The following is a 13,329-nucleotide window of genomic DNA, read 5'->3' on the forward strand; positions in this document are numbered from 1 at the left end:
AGAGAGAGAACGAAATTGAGGAGTTAATCGAAAAAAATGAAGAGCTAACAGATCAAATATTCGATCTCAGATGTAGATCCATGAAATACAACTTGATTTTCTCAGGTATCCACGAGAATGTGCCAGAGAACACAGAGGAGACATTACGAGGTTTTTTAGCCGAAAAACTTGAAATTGATTATGACATCGAATTTACGGTTGTACATAGATTTGGGCAGAAAAACAACAAAAGGAATCGACCAATTGTCGCAAAGTTTATTTATCAACGTGATCTCGAATACGTACTCCAATGTGCAAACAAATTGAAAGGAAAACCCTTCCAAATAAATCGCCAATTTCCGGACGAAATCGAGCAAGCAAGGAAAAGCCTTTATCCCATTATGAAGGAGCTACGACGCAAGGGTGAAACTGTGAAGATGGTCAGGGACATCTTATACGTGAACGGAAGGCCATATGACCCAGAGAACTCAGGACCAGCTGAGCCACTGAAGTACTCCCAACGCACCCCTAACAGATATGGCAGCTCTACAAACAAACGCAGGAGAATCAACTCCACCCCAGAAAAACACTAGGGACTCTTCGGGGAGTGTGAACATGTACCAAACGTGAGAAACAATGAATTAAAAATCCTCTCATTAAACTGTTGTGGAATAAAGAAAAACTAAACTATCCAGAGTTTCAAGAACTAGTGGAGCAATATGATATATTGTGTTTCCAAGAAACAAAAACAGATGACTTAGATATAATTGAAATGGAAGGTTTTGAAATAAAGATGAAAATAGAATTAAATATGGTAGAGTGAACTCTGGAGGTATAATATTAGCATATAAGAATGAATTAAAAAACTTTATTAGCATTCATGAAACAGAATGTAAAGCTGTACTGTGGTTAGAAATCTCAAAAAAATATACGCTTTATGATAAAAATCTACTTATTGGAAATATATATATACCTCCAGAAAATTCAAAATACGGTAGTTAAGATTTATTTAGTACACACTGGGTGAAAAAAGTGGTTTCCCATCATGGGAAACTTTATGGAAACCACATGGAAACCTCAAGTTTACATCATGTTTCCCAGTGGTTTCCGTAGCGGATGCTAGGTTATTCCGCCAAGTTTCCGTGACACGGAAACCCCCTACGCTCCGATTCCATAAGGTATCCCGAACCACGGAAACCTCTGTAAACCTGAAATTTCCCGAACATCCATGTAGTTTCCTGTAATAGGAAACCTGAAGATTCCACTGGTTTCCAGAATCAGGAAACTTGATGGAATCGGAGCGTAGGGGGTTTCCGTGGAATGGAAACTTGGTGGAATCTTTAGGTTTCCTTTTACGGGAAACTACATGGAAGCTCAGGAAACCTCACGATTCCTAAAGTTTCCATGACTCAGGAAACCATATGGAATATGAGCGTAGTGGTTTCCGTGGAATGGAAACTTGATGGAATCTTAAGGTTTTCTTTTATGGGAAACTACATGGATGCTCGTGAAACCTTATGATTCCTGCAGTTTCCTTGACTCAGGAAACTATATGGAACTTGTGTTACACTTTCTGTGTGGCGGAAACTTGAAGGAATTATCTGGAGTCCCATTCCTGGTGGAAATTACTGGGAAACTTCAAGATTCCCTAACTTTTCTAAAGGAAGCAATGTGAAATAATGTGCATTCTTTTAAAAATCTATCAAAAAAATTTATTACATGTAAAAGAAAAAAGCATTACCATTTTATATGTTTAATAATTCATTTGATGTACAAAAACTGTAACTGAATTTTTCAATATCAAAATATTAAATAAATTCATATGTCTTAGATAAACAATGGAACAGTCTTTCACATTTAAGTCCATTCATAAGGGCCATTAAGTACTTCTTTCAACATCAGTTTCCTGGTTTTCTTCACATCACCTTTGATCTGCAATATTCATACAAAATTATTATATGATGTCAGAATTATAATGCTTGAATATAACTTAGAAATCTGAAAGATCACTCAATGTCCTTTAATATACCAATATCAATAATTACTTTCCATGACCATGATACATATGATTTCAGCATTTAATGTATCTCTTTAATATTTAATGCTTTATGATAAGTGAAAAAAAATAACATAAGGCCAAGCTTAAAAAATTCTTTGTTTGCAGTTGCCGACCTATAATTTTTAGTCTGAGTAGGTATGTATGCAATTTTTTTTTTTTTTTTTGAAAAAAAAATATTTCCAGATCTTTGTTAGATAACATAAAATAAAGTTTTTTATAGGCCTACTTTACATGAATAAGCTGCACTCTTGGTATGATTGATAAAGAAAAAAATTGAAAATGAAACAGTTTTAATATCCTGAAAAATTGGAGAGAAAAAAAATATTACAAAATGGCTAAAAAAAAAGTTTGGGTAGGGTGCATTTTCAGTGGGTCGGTCGGCAACTGCAAACAAACAATATTTTATTTTAGGCCTAATATAAATAATGTTTTCAGCCTTATTATGTCATTGAGAATATATTACTACAAGTCTCTCATACTAAGAATCCTGCTTTAAGTTTGATTAGTTTGAGAGAAAACATACTTTTTATAATAACAAAAATATTTGGGAAAGATTTTTTTTTATTTTGATATTCGACCTAGAAATTGGTTGAAGATCATTGCAGATCCTCCACCCCATTGCACAAAAGCTAGATTACACCAGGCAGGGAAGAAATATACTCTGGACTATGATTTTAAATAAAGATATACAGTAGATTTTGATACTGACCTTTGACCTAGAAAATTGGTCCAAGGTCACTCTTCATCCACTATCCACAGGCTCTCGGTAGTTAAAGTTTGAGAGAGAAATATGCTAAGAACAAGTGATATCAGATGGAGTGATGGGTAGACACTGTCTTAGGACATCCACAGAACAGGACCTAAAAATAATGCAATATATATGTATTACAGTATAGATACACATGTACTTGTATGTTAATGACTTATCATATGCTGCATTGGACATATATGATCTTATCATGGTTTAAGTATACTTAAGTATACGTATAAGTATAATTATGAGTAATTTTATACCAGTATTGCATGTACGCTCAGTTTATTTAAGAAATAAATAACAAGTTTATAAACTTCAATGGGAGAGATACCACAAATGTATATATAAACAAGTAATTAATTTTTTTTTTACATATATTGACCAACATTATTTACATCCATTCATCATGTTCATAAATTGGCTGATCAAAATTCAGTCAGTTTTAGATCTATCTGATATACCATAAAGGATTTTCACATTTACAAAAGTTATTCCCCTTCGCAGGGTCGATCTGGGGTCAACCAGCTTAAGACGCTGTTTTCCATCTTTAACCGTATCAACTTTGAGGGACAATATCTTAGAAATAAAATCAGTATGAACATATTCATTATGATTTTCATGTTGCCCCCATACTCTGCCAATACAGATACGGATTGTAATTGTCCAATATTTTTGAAGATTGAAAATATTAACAAGTAACTTACATAGGACAAAGTGGGAAAAATGAGCGATACGCCAACAATTGGAGAAAACTCTTAGGAATGTGAAATTCGTCTATTGGTGATGACAATTCCTTTTTTAATGTCACTCAAAAATTAAGAGACATTAAAATACATACGAATCATGAATGAATTACCACTTACCAAATGACCACATCCTGAATCATCATACATTTTCTATGATTTTATCTCACTGGTTTTCTTTTAAAGTCACACAGTTTTCTTCTCTCTGAAATGATAAATTATGTCCAGGTACTATTGCATTCTAATTTAAACTAATTATGTAATAGCATTAGCAACAACCGGGATGAAGAAAAAATAACCAGAAGTCTCTGTTGAGACTGTAGCTCTTCTGGTTTGTACTTATCAAAAACTGATGCACAGAATTATGTATCTTAGTATAGTCTACTTGTGTGCCAAGTTATATTGAAATCAGACCAAAACTGTAGGAGGAGTAGTGTTTGCAGACAGACGGACAGACAGACGGACGCCAGACGCTTTACTATCGCATAAGCTCTACAAAACAAGATGCGCTTGTGAAACACAGCAACAAAGTTCGAAAAAGCAATTTTTTTTCAGCATACGGGTCACAGTCAAGATCACATAATCATTGTCCTTGTTGCCATTTGAAAGCACTTCATTAGTGGAGTATGCATACTAAAGTAAATATGAAGCCACTATCTCCTATAGTTCTAAAGTTATGGTTAAGGTTTAAGTTGACAACAGACACTCAGACAGACACACAGATATACAGTTATGGCAAAAGTTTGAACATTATAACTTGGTATACACACAGCCACTTGGAGGTATCAAGGGTAAAATTCACAGCACAGTGGGACTGCATTTTGACTTCGAGGGATCAAGGGTTTCGAAAGATCAGGAGTTCGAGAAATCAAGAGCAAATCTGCTTAGTTATATAGTGGAAAAAATCGGGACAAGAGACTCACTTCAAGCAATCAAGAACTTCCGAGAAATCGAAGTTCAAGCCATCAAGAGTTACCCGTATATACAGATATAAGAAGCATGTTATTATGTATTTGCAATTTTGACCTAATGACAGCTAAATCTGTTCAGTAAGACAATACCGTGTACATGTATGTAAGTAGTTTTATTGTGCATGATTATTTACTTATTTTCTTGTCTTGATCTTCTCAACTTGAAGTGTTCTGTATTTTATTACCAAGTTTGTAATAAACATAATGAAACATACCCTTTTCCACATCACATCCTGTATCAGACCTTCGACCAATATCAGCCCTAGGGTCTCTGTCCCTCTGGCTGAAATTGGTGTCTCGGGCTAGGATGCGATATGGAAAGTAGTATGTATTATTCGCTATACATTGACCTACTCAGGTCAATAATTGTGAAAAAACTGATAATTCAAGCTGATGATTCATTTGCATTTCATGACATACTATCAATATTAATTAGTGGTGTTCCAATCATCGACTATAATCGAAAATCAGTCGATTGCTGACATAATCCAAGCAATCGACTGCATTTTTAAAATTCTGATTAATCGGTTTATTATTTTATTTTACAAGCGTAGTAGTTTTAACCCTAATTTTCTATCCACAGCACTGCTTTTGACTTATTTGTGTAACATAATGGTGCAGGTAAACAAACTCTTGTATTTCTACCCGGATAAGAAAGCATGTTTCTGAGCATGGCATACTTTTGGTTCTTTAAAATGAACAAAGGACCAGCTGGATCACCAAAGAAAGTCGTCATTTACCCATTCTTACCATTTACTTCTTTAAATTGATATTTTTTTTACATGTCCGATTATAAATCGATAATTAGTTAGTTAGAGTAATCCAATCATCGATTATGAAATTCCTACCGATTCCCATCACTAATATTAATTCACTATTAGGATTTTCCTTTTTTACATCTTCATCTCAACAGGTTAGACATTACAAAAAAAAACTCTTTTGAGCAGTGAAACTATTTCAATAAACAATAAAACAAACCTAATCTCTTTAGAAAAGAGGACAAGCTTTCACCTACATTCACTTTTTTATGTATATTTTCCCTCCATATCATCGTCATGCATATGATTAAGGGTTATGCTATTCGCTACAATCTGTTCTGATGAGGATATACTTCATGAATAATCGAATAAGCTGAGATTGAAGACACTTTTTGTAAAAATATCGATGCTTTTATCAAAGTTTTGAACCAAAAATATTTAATTTATACCTTGCCATAAGTCGTAAGTTCCAAAAAAAAAAAAAACAAGAGTTGGCTCCCAAAATCAGAAAACACATGTGGTATTCAAACCGGATGTTCTACAGTCTGAATTTAATTACGAAACCATGTTCGGTGTAACTATTATTATCCGGATATTTTGAGCGGGGTTTAAAATATATTTTTTTAAATTCCGAAAAGTATTCATTTATATATAGAGAGAGAACATACACATGGAGCATACATTTAAATAAGCACGATAAAAGGCGAAACGTTGAAATTTTACAACATACACCATGCACATGCACGGTGCCTTCATAATCTAAGTTATGCTATATCAACGTCTCAAATTTCTCTCTCTCTCTCTCTCTCTCTCTTTCTTTCTCTCTGCAATATATACACTTAACAATTTAAAACTTAGGTATCCAACTTTTCAAAATGGCGTCAGAACAAAAGTTGCCTCCGATAGTGAAGATTTGTTGTTGCCAAATATTACAACTATTTACCGTAAAAAGTTAACAAAAATATACGTACACTAATCCTTCATCGTTGGCCATTGCATTTATCACAGTCTTAAAGACACTGGGTGGTGAAACCATCTTAACTTTTCACATTTACCAACTGCTTACACCTTCTTCTTCGTCCTTCTCGATCCTCCAAAAATGGCGCCTCGGGAAATTGACCAATGAAATAAAGCGCCTACAGAGCGATGCAGGATGGGAAATATAATCTGTTTACATTCACTATGATTAAGTGTGATTATGAAATCTTATATTAGAATTTAATTAAGTTTTCCCCTTTTCATGGAACAAAAAGAGGGGCTCCTAAATATTTTTGCCGATATGATGTGTAGGCCTAGTACGTATATTTAGAAAAAAAAAAAGCAGTTGAATACATGAGGCAAGAGCAGAAAAAAAAAAATGTTTCTTGCTTGACACCTCAACTTATTAGCCTTCGGGATATGGGTTTCGGGGCTTGGTTGTTGGTAGTGGCCGTCCTTGCTAAAAGTAACACCCCCCCCCCCCCCACACACACCTCCCCGCTCCTTTTAACTGCATGTTACATGTATGATTATGAATTTATAATGTCACACCAAAAGATGTTTAATTTTTAAAAAGCACATTTTTTTATTGTGAGCTTTCCACAGGAATCCTAAAAGGCATGAAAATAAGCTAATATGATTATCAAGAACAGTTTTTTTTTTATTTCAATAGTAATGATTGAAAAGTTCGGTGTTTAATTCATTGCTAATAAATTGTTGTGTTTTTTTGGGGGGGGGGATTAAATAACTAATGAACTCCCTCCTTTTCGGGGTTTAATTAGATTTTGAGCCTGCTATCAATATTACTGGTGGACCTGCTAGACTTTTCTCTAATTGCTACATGTACATTGTACTTTAACATGTTTAAACTCCTTGGCCTTTAGCTAAAAAATTCCCCACATCATTTTAACACGTAAAATTGTTAAATGAATCAGAATGTTGAAAACCTTTTTCTTAGGAGAGTTATCTCTAGGTGGAATAAAACTAACATCTAATCAAAGGCAGGAAATATAACAGTATTTTAATTCAATATTTTAGTCGTGATTGGTATAAGTGAAGTCATGGGAAAGATTATGTCGAAATTCATCTATATACTCGTTGATGTGCAGGGCTGTACATATGCATACAGTTTTAGTTGGTCCCGCCCTGTATTTCTTTTAATAATTTTTTTTTCGTTAAGAAATCTGGTAAGGTATGCTAGTAAAAATAAAATCCCGGTTAGTTTATTACTTTTTCGGAAATTACTTTCCTACAGGCCTGAAGATCGAATCTATTAGTCACGCAAGTTTTTTTTTTTTTTTTTTTTTTTTTTTTTATACAATGAATTAATTATACAATTAATTCTTTTAATAGATTGCCTTAGCATGCACTACTTTAAAAGCCATTGTTCTTAAGGAAAACAAAATCATGCAAAATATTATAGACTTTTCTTTATCTAGAGCAATGGCCTTTGGAGAAAAAAAAATGTCTGAAATTTTTTACTTTGTTAAATATAATGTATGTGCATTTAGGACCCTACATTGTAATTTCATGCGAAAAGTGCAGGCGTTTACTACACGGGGATCTGCGTACATATTTAAATAAAAAAAAGGGTAAAAACGTTTTATGTGATGAATTATATTATAAACATTTATCTAATAAATGTCTTTGTAGTACGCTAGATTACAAATTTTACACAGAAACCCATCAACAATATTAATTAAAATAAATACAGTTTTGATTTCTCATTGATCTATTAACGTCATTCTGATTTAATATAATTATACATGACGAGAATTAAGATCTATTCAATACCTATAGAAAATTATTTAATTTCTAAAGAGGAGAGTTTTATTTTAAATCAGTAATGAAAATTGAAATAAAAATTCAAAATAGTTTGTTCTTTCATTGAACTTCTTAAATGTAGGTTATTTTATAAATATGTTCTCTTGTATAACTTTATTTATGGAATATACAAATTTTTAAATGATAAAAGAAGCACGAATCATCATCTTAATTTAAAAGAATTTTCGGTCGGAGACTGTGTGTGTACATGCTCGACAACAGCCCATTGTTCCCTTTAGGTTCAAAACCGTCTCAATTCACATAGAATATACAAAAAATACACAGTGACAGGTGTCTTCGCGGCACGTGTCTCCACCTGAAATGGCACGTGAGGACAGGTGTCCCTAATTACACAGGCGACCATAGTGACTTTTTCAAAAGCGGTTTTTTTTTTGGGGGGGGGGGGGGCTTATCAAGAAAAAAAAAGCAACCCACCCACCCCAATAATAAAAATAATGATTTAATAAATTAAAAGAGACAATATTCACTATTAATAGTAAAATACTAGTATGATAATACTCAGCCCCAAGCCAATTCGATGAATGATTCTTATCTGACCAGTTTATATCAATATATTAATTCATATTAAAAATAAATTTTTATCAATTTCTAAACTTGTATTTAAAAACTTGAAACACTAAAAATGTAATTTTGACAAACCAATTGAAGTATTTTTTCCCTGACCGATTACCCCGGTATATAAGAAATGCCAGCCTCTGGTATCTAACACAAATGCCTGGTAAGGTACATTGATGTCTTGTGAATACATGTAATTATGTAAAAATAATTCTTCAATGTCAATTGCAAAATATTGGAAAAAAAATTAATTATTTTATTGAGGAACGTCTCACCTGTCCTTAATCAGTAATCGTAACTTGACATATTTCTTTATTTACTTTTTAATCGATCTTTTTAGTAAACCTTTTCTGTAAATAATTTCATTAAATGTACCCTTCCTTAGCTCTTCCATTTTTTTCAAAGGAACATTCACCATAGACAGTTTCAAGAAAGTGGGATCGGAAATGATTGATTTCTACATAACTGCATGCACTTACTTTTTCCTATTCCACTTCACGCATTCTATACGAGTTTACCAAATCTTATGTGATAAATCAAATTCAAAATCAAATTAAATTAAATAAAATTCAGTTAAATAAAATTAAACTAAAATTGAATTGCGTTCACGGTGCTGAAATATTAAATTAATCACACAGAAATACACATCTAGTTATTTTAACTGTTTGAAGTTAATTATTTTGATACAGCATGTAAACACTTTTGAAATATTTCTATAATTGGTAAAAATATGGTATCATAATTAAATATTTAACTTTTTGTAAAATAAAAGGTTAGGTGAGTTAGTATTGAGATATACTTTCAAAGTTTCCCTGCCTGGGAAACATGGGGAAAACTACACATTGGTGGCTTCCATGTCAGGAATCTGTATGGAAACCACTGAGGCATGTTTACATGGTTTCCTATCTTGGGAAACTTACGGGAAACCACAGGTTGGTTGTTTCCATATCGGGAATCTACATGGAAACCACCGGGGCATGTTTCCATGGTTTCCTATCTTGGGAAACTTACGGGAAACCACAGGTTGATTGTTTCCATGTCGGGAATCTATGTGGAAACCACCGGGGTATGTTTCCATGGTTTCCTATCTTGGGAAACTTACGGGAAACCACAGGTTGATTGTTTCCATGTCGGGAATCTATGTGGAAACCACTATGTGGTTTCCATAAAATGGAAACTATATGGAAACTACTGATGTCACGATTCCCATATGTTTCCATCGGGTTTCCAAATTTGGGAAACCTGGCTTTTCATCCTGTGACAATTGAACTAGAGATGCAAGATTTGGCACATAGTGACAAATATGTTATGTTAGCAGGTGACTTCAATGCTCGAACCGGAACAGATATAGAAATTTTCAGCCTTGATAATGAAAAAAATGATCAATTTTGTGAAATCTTTGAAACCATGGAAAATGAAAATTTCCTTATAGACGATGTGTTAGATAAAAACAATGAAGACAAAGTCCAAAACTCATATGGTAAACTTTTATTGGAAATGTGTAAATTAAATAAGTTGTTAATTGTAAACGGTCGTATTGGCGATAACTCATTAATTAGGAGAGGTAACGTGTAAAGGCTCGAGCACTGTAGACTATTTTCTTTGTGATTATTTTCTTCATAAGTATATAATGAATATGCAAGTACTTGAACAAAACAAATCATTTTCTGATGTTCATAAACCTATTGCTTTGTATTTAAAACTACAAAAAAGTGATTTCAGTCTGAATTGTTCAAATGCAACGGAATGTGTAGAAAAAATCAAACCATGGGATCCTTCTAGAGAACATGTATATGTACAGCTGTCTATTGATACTGATCATCTAAATGAAGTTGTAGCATTGTTAGATTTAAATAAATTAGAAAACGCTACGGACAGTGTAATTAATGAAATTGTGGAAAAATTAAATAAGATGCAACAAAAATTTCCATAGGTGTCAGTACTGATAAAAGAAAGAAACAAATAAATAAAAATACAAAGAACTCTAAACCATGGTTTACAAAGGCTTGCGAAAAAGCCCGCAAAAAATACCGGAATAGCAAAGTTTATTATTTTAGAAAACGTACAGAAAATGCACACAAAAATATAAAGAAAATGAAAAAAAAAAAATACAAAAAAGTCATAGATAAAGAACAGATAAAATATAGAAACAATTTTAGTAAACATTTAAAAGAAATAAAAAATAAGAACCCCAAAGAAATAAACATGTAGAAAACGCACCAATAGATATAGAAACACTATATAAATATTTTACAGATTTAAATAAAGCTCCGAAAATAAATGAAGAAATTAATCAAATAGTTGATAATGATATCTCTAGCTTACAGTGCATAGATCTTAATCAAGAACTTAACAAATATATAAATCAGAATGAAATTAAAAAAGCTATAGAAAGCTAAAAAACAATAAATCTAGTGGAGAAGATGGTATAAGAAATGAATATATCAAAGCAACGCAGAACATAATGTTGCCAATTCATGAAAAATTATTTAATTTGATTTTTTCATCAGGTAATATTCCCTCTTCTTGGTTAGAAGGAAATATTATACCAATATATAAAAATAAAGGCGAGAAAAGTAAGCCACAAAATTACAGACCAATTACAATTTTAAGTTGCGTTGGAAAACTTTTCACATCGATTCTTAATGAACGACTAAATATATTTTCCGATGAGTTTAAAGTAAAACATGAAAATCAAACAGGCTTTAGAAAGGGATATTCAACAATTGATAATTTATTCTCAATACATATGTTATTCGAGCTTCTTAAAACAAAAAAGAAAAAAACTATTTTGTTTATTTGTAGATTTTGAGAAAGCTTTTGATAATGTATGGAGGAAAGCATTGTGGTTTAAACTTTTATCTCAAATATTAACGGCAAAATGTATGACATTATTTTGAATATGTACAGTCAGATAAAATCCAGAATTGTCTTTAATCAAGAACAGTCAAATTTTTTTCAATGTGCAAATGGTATTAGACAGGGTGAAAATATGTCATCTTTTTTATTTTCTATGTATCTAAACGATTTACACGATTTCCTGAATGCATCCAATATTGAAGGTTTATCAACTATATCAGATATGTTTGAAAACAAACTAAATATATTTTTTAAATTATTTGCAATATTATATGCAGATGACACTGTATTGGTTGCAGAAACTTCTGAAGAGCTACGAAAACAACTAGATAGCTTCTGTAAATATTGTAAAAAATGGAATTTAAAAATAAATATCGACAAATCGAAAATATTAATATTCAGTAAAAGTAGACGTGAAGAAAATATACAGATACAGTATGATGATAAGAAAATAGATGTAGTAACAGAATTTAACTATTTGGGAGTTATATTATGTAAATTTGGCTCATTTATAACGGCAAAAAAGAAAATAGCTGAAAAGGCAACAAAAGTACTATACGAAGTATTAAAAAAAGGAAGATTACATAACCTATCAATGCAGTGTCAACTAGATTTATTTGATAAGATTGTGCAACCTTTTTTGTTATATGGATGTGAAGTTTGGGGATTTTCAAATAATGCAATAATAGAAAGGGTTCACCTAAAATTTTCCAAACTTCTACCCCATTTAAAAGATTCAACCCCAGATTTTATGATATATGGCGAACTTGGCCGACACCCCATGGAAATCCAAATAAAAACGCGCATGATATCTTATTGGTCAAAATTAATCACTGGAAACTAAAGGAAACTAAAATTGCAAATTTATGTTATAAATTATATATATATAATTTATAAATTAGGCTTCATTATAAATCAAGAAATAGGAGGGAAAATTGTTTGGCTTGAAAATATTAGAAATATATTAAATAACTGTGGACTCTCAAATGTATGGCTTGAACAAAACCCAATTAATATTAAATGGTTAAAGGCAAAAGTTAAACTCGCATTAATGGATCAATTCAAACAAAATTGGCAATCAATCCTTCAAACCTCACCTAAAGCTTTAAATTATAGAATATACAAAGACGAACTAAAATTTGAAAACTATTTTAATATCTTATCAAAAAAGGACTTAATTACATTCTGTAGATTTCGAACGTGTAACCATCATTTACCAATTGAAAGTGGACGCTGGCTTAATATACCAAGACAAGAAAGAATTTGTCCCCATTGTAATCTAAAAGAACTCGGAGATGAGTTTCATTACATAATAAAGTGCAACTCGCTTCAAACAGAAAGAAAACTATGTTTAACAGAAAAACACATAAAATTCCAGAATATAATTAGTTTTAAAAACATTATGAATAACAATAAACACTGCTTTCTAAGAAAATTGAGCTCCTTTGTAAAGAATATAAATAAAATATGCTCCCCGGCCTAAATTCCCATACTTCAAATTTATAGCAACCTTCAATTTTTTGTTAGTTTTTGTTTAGTTTCTTATTCACGCATGCCTTTTAGACCTATTGTTGTATATAAAATCACCTATATGTTTTTTAGTCTCTGTACACTATTGTAAAACGGTGAAGAGATTCAAATAAATGATTGATTGATTGACGTCCTTGTATGGAAGCTTATGGGAATTTTTTTTTTCAAATGCATCTCCATTAGGGACGGCAATTTGTAACCGATTACTCGGTCGGAATTGATTAGAAAATGTGTAATTGGTTAGTCGGAAAAAATAAGATTTGTACAAATTTGAACCTATTTTTTTTAAAAAAGACAT

Source organism: Saccostrea cucullata, unplaced genomic scaffold (genome assembly GCF_032062105.1).
Source record: "Saccostrea cucullata isolate Sc308-1 unplaced genomic scaffold, CSIRO_AGI_Scuc_v1 ctg769, whole genome shotgun sequence".
Taxonomy (NCBI): Eukaryota; Metazoa; Mollusca; class Bivalvia; order Ostreida; family Ostreidae; genus Saccostrea; species Saccostrea cuccullata.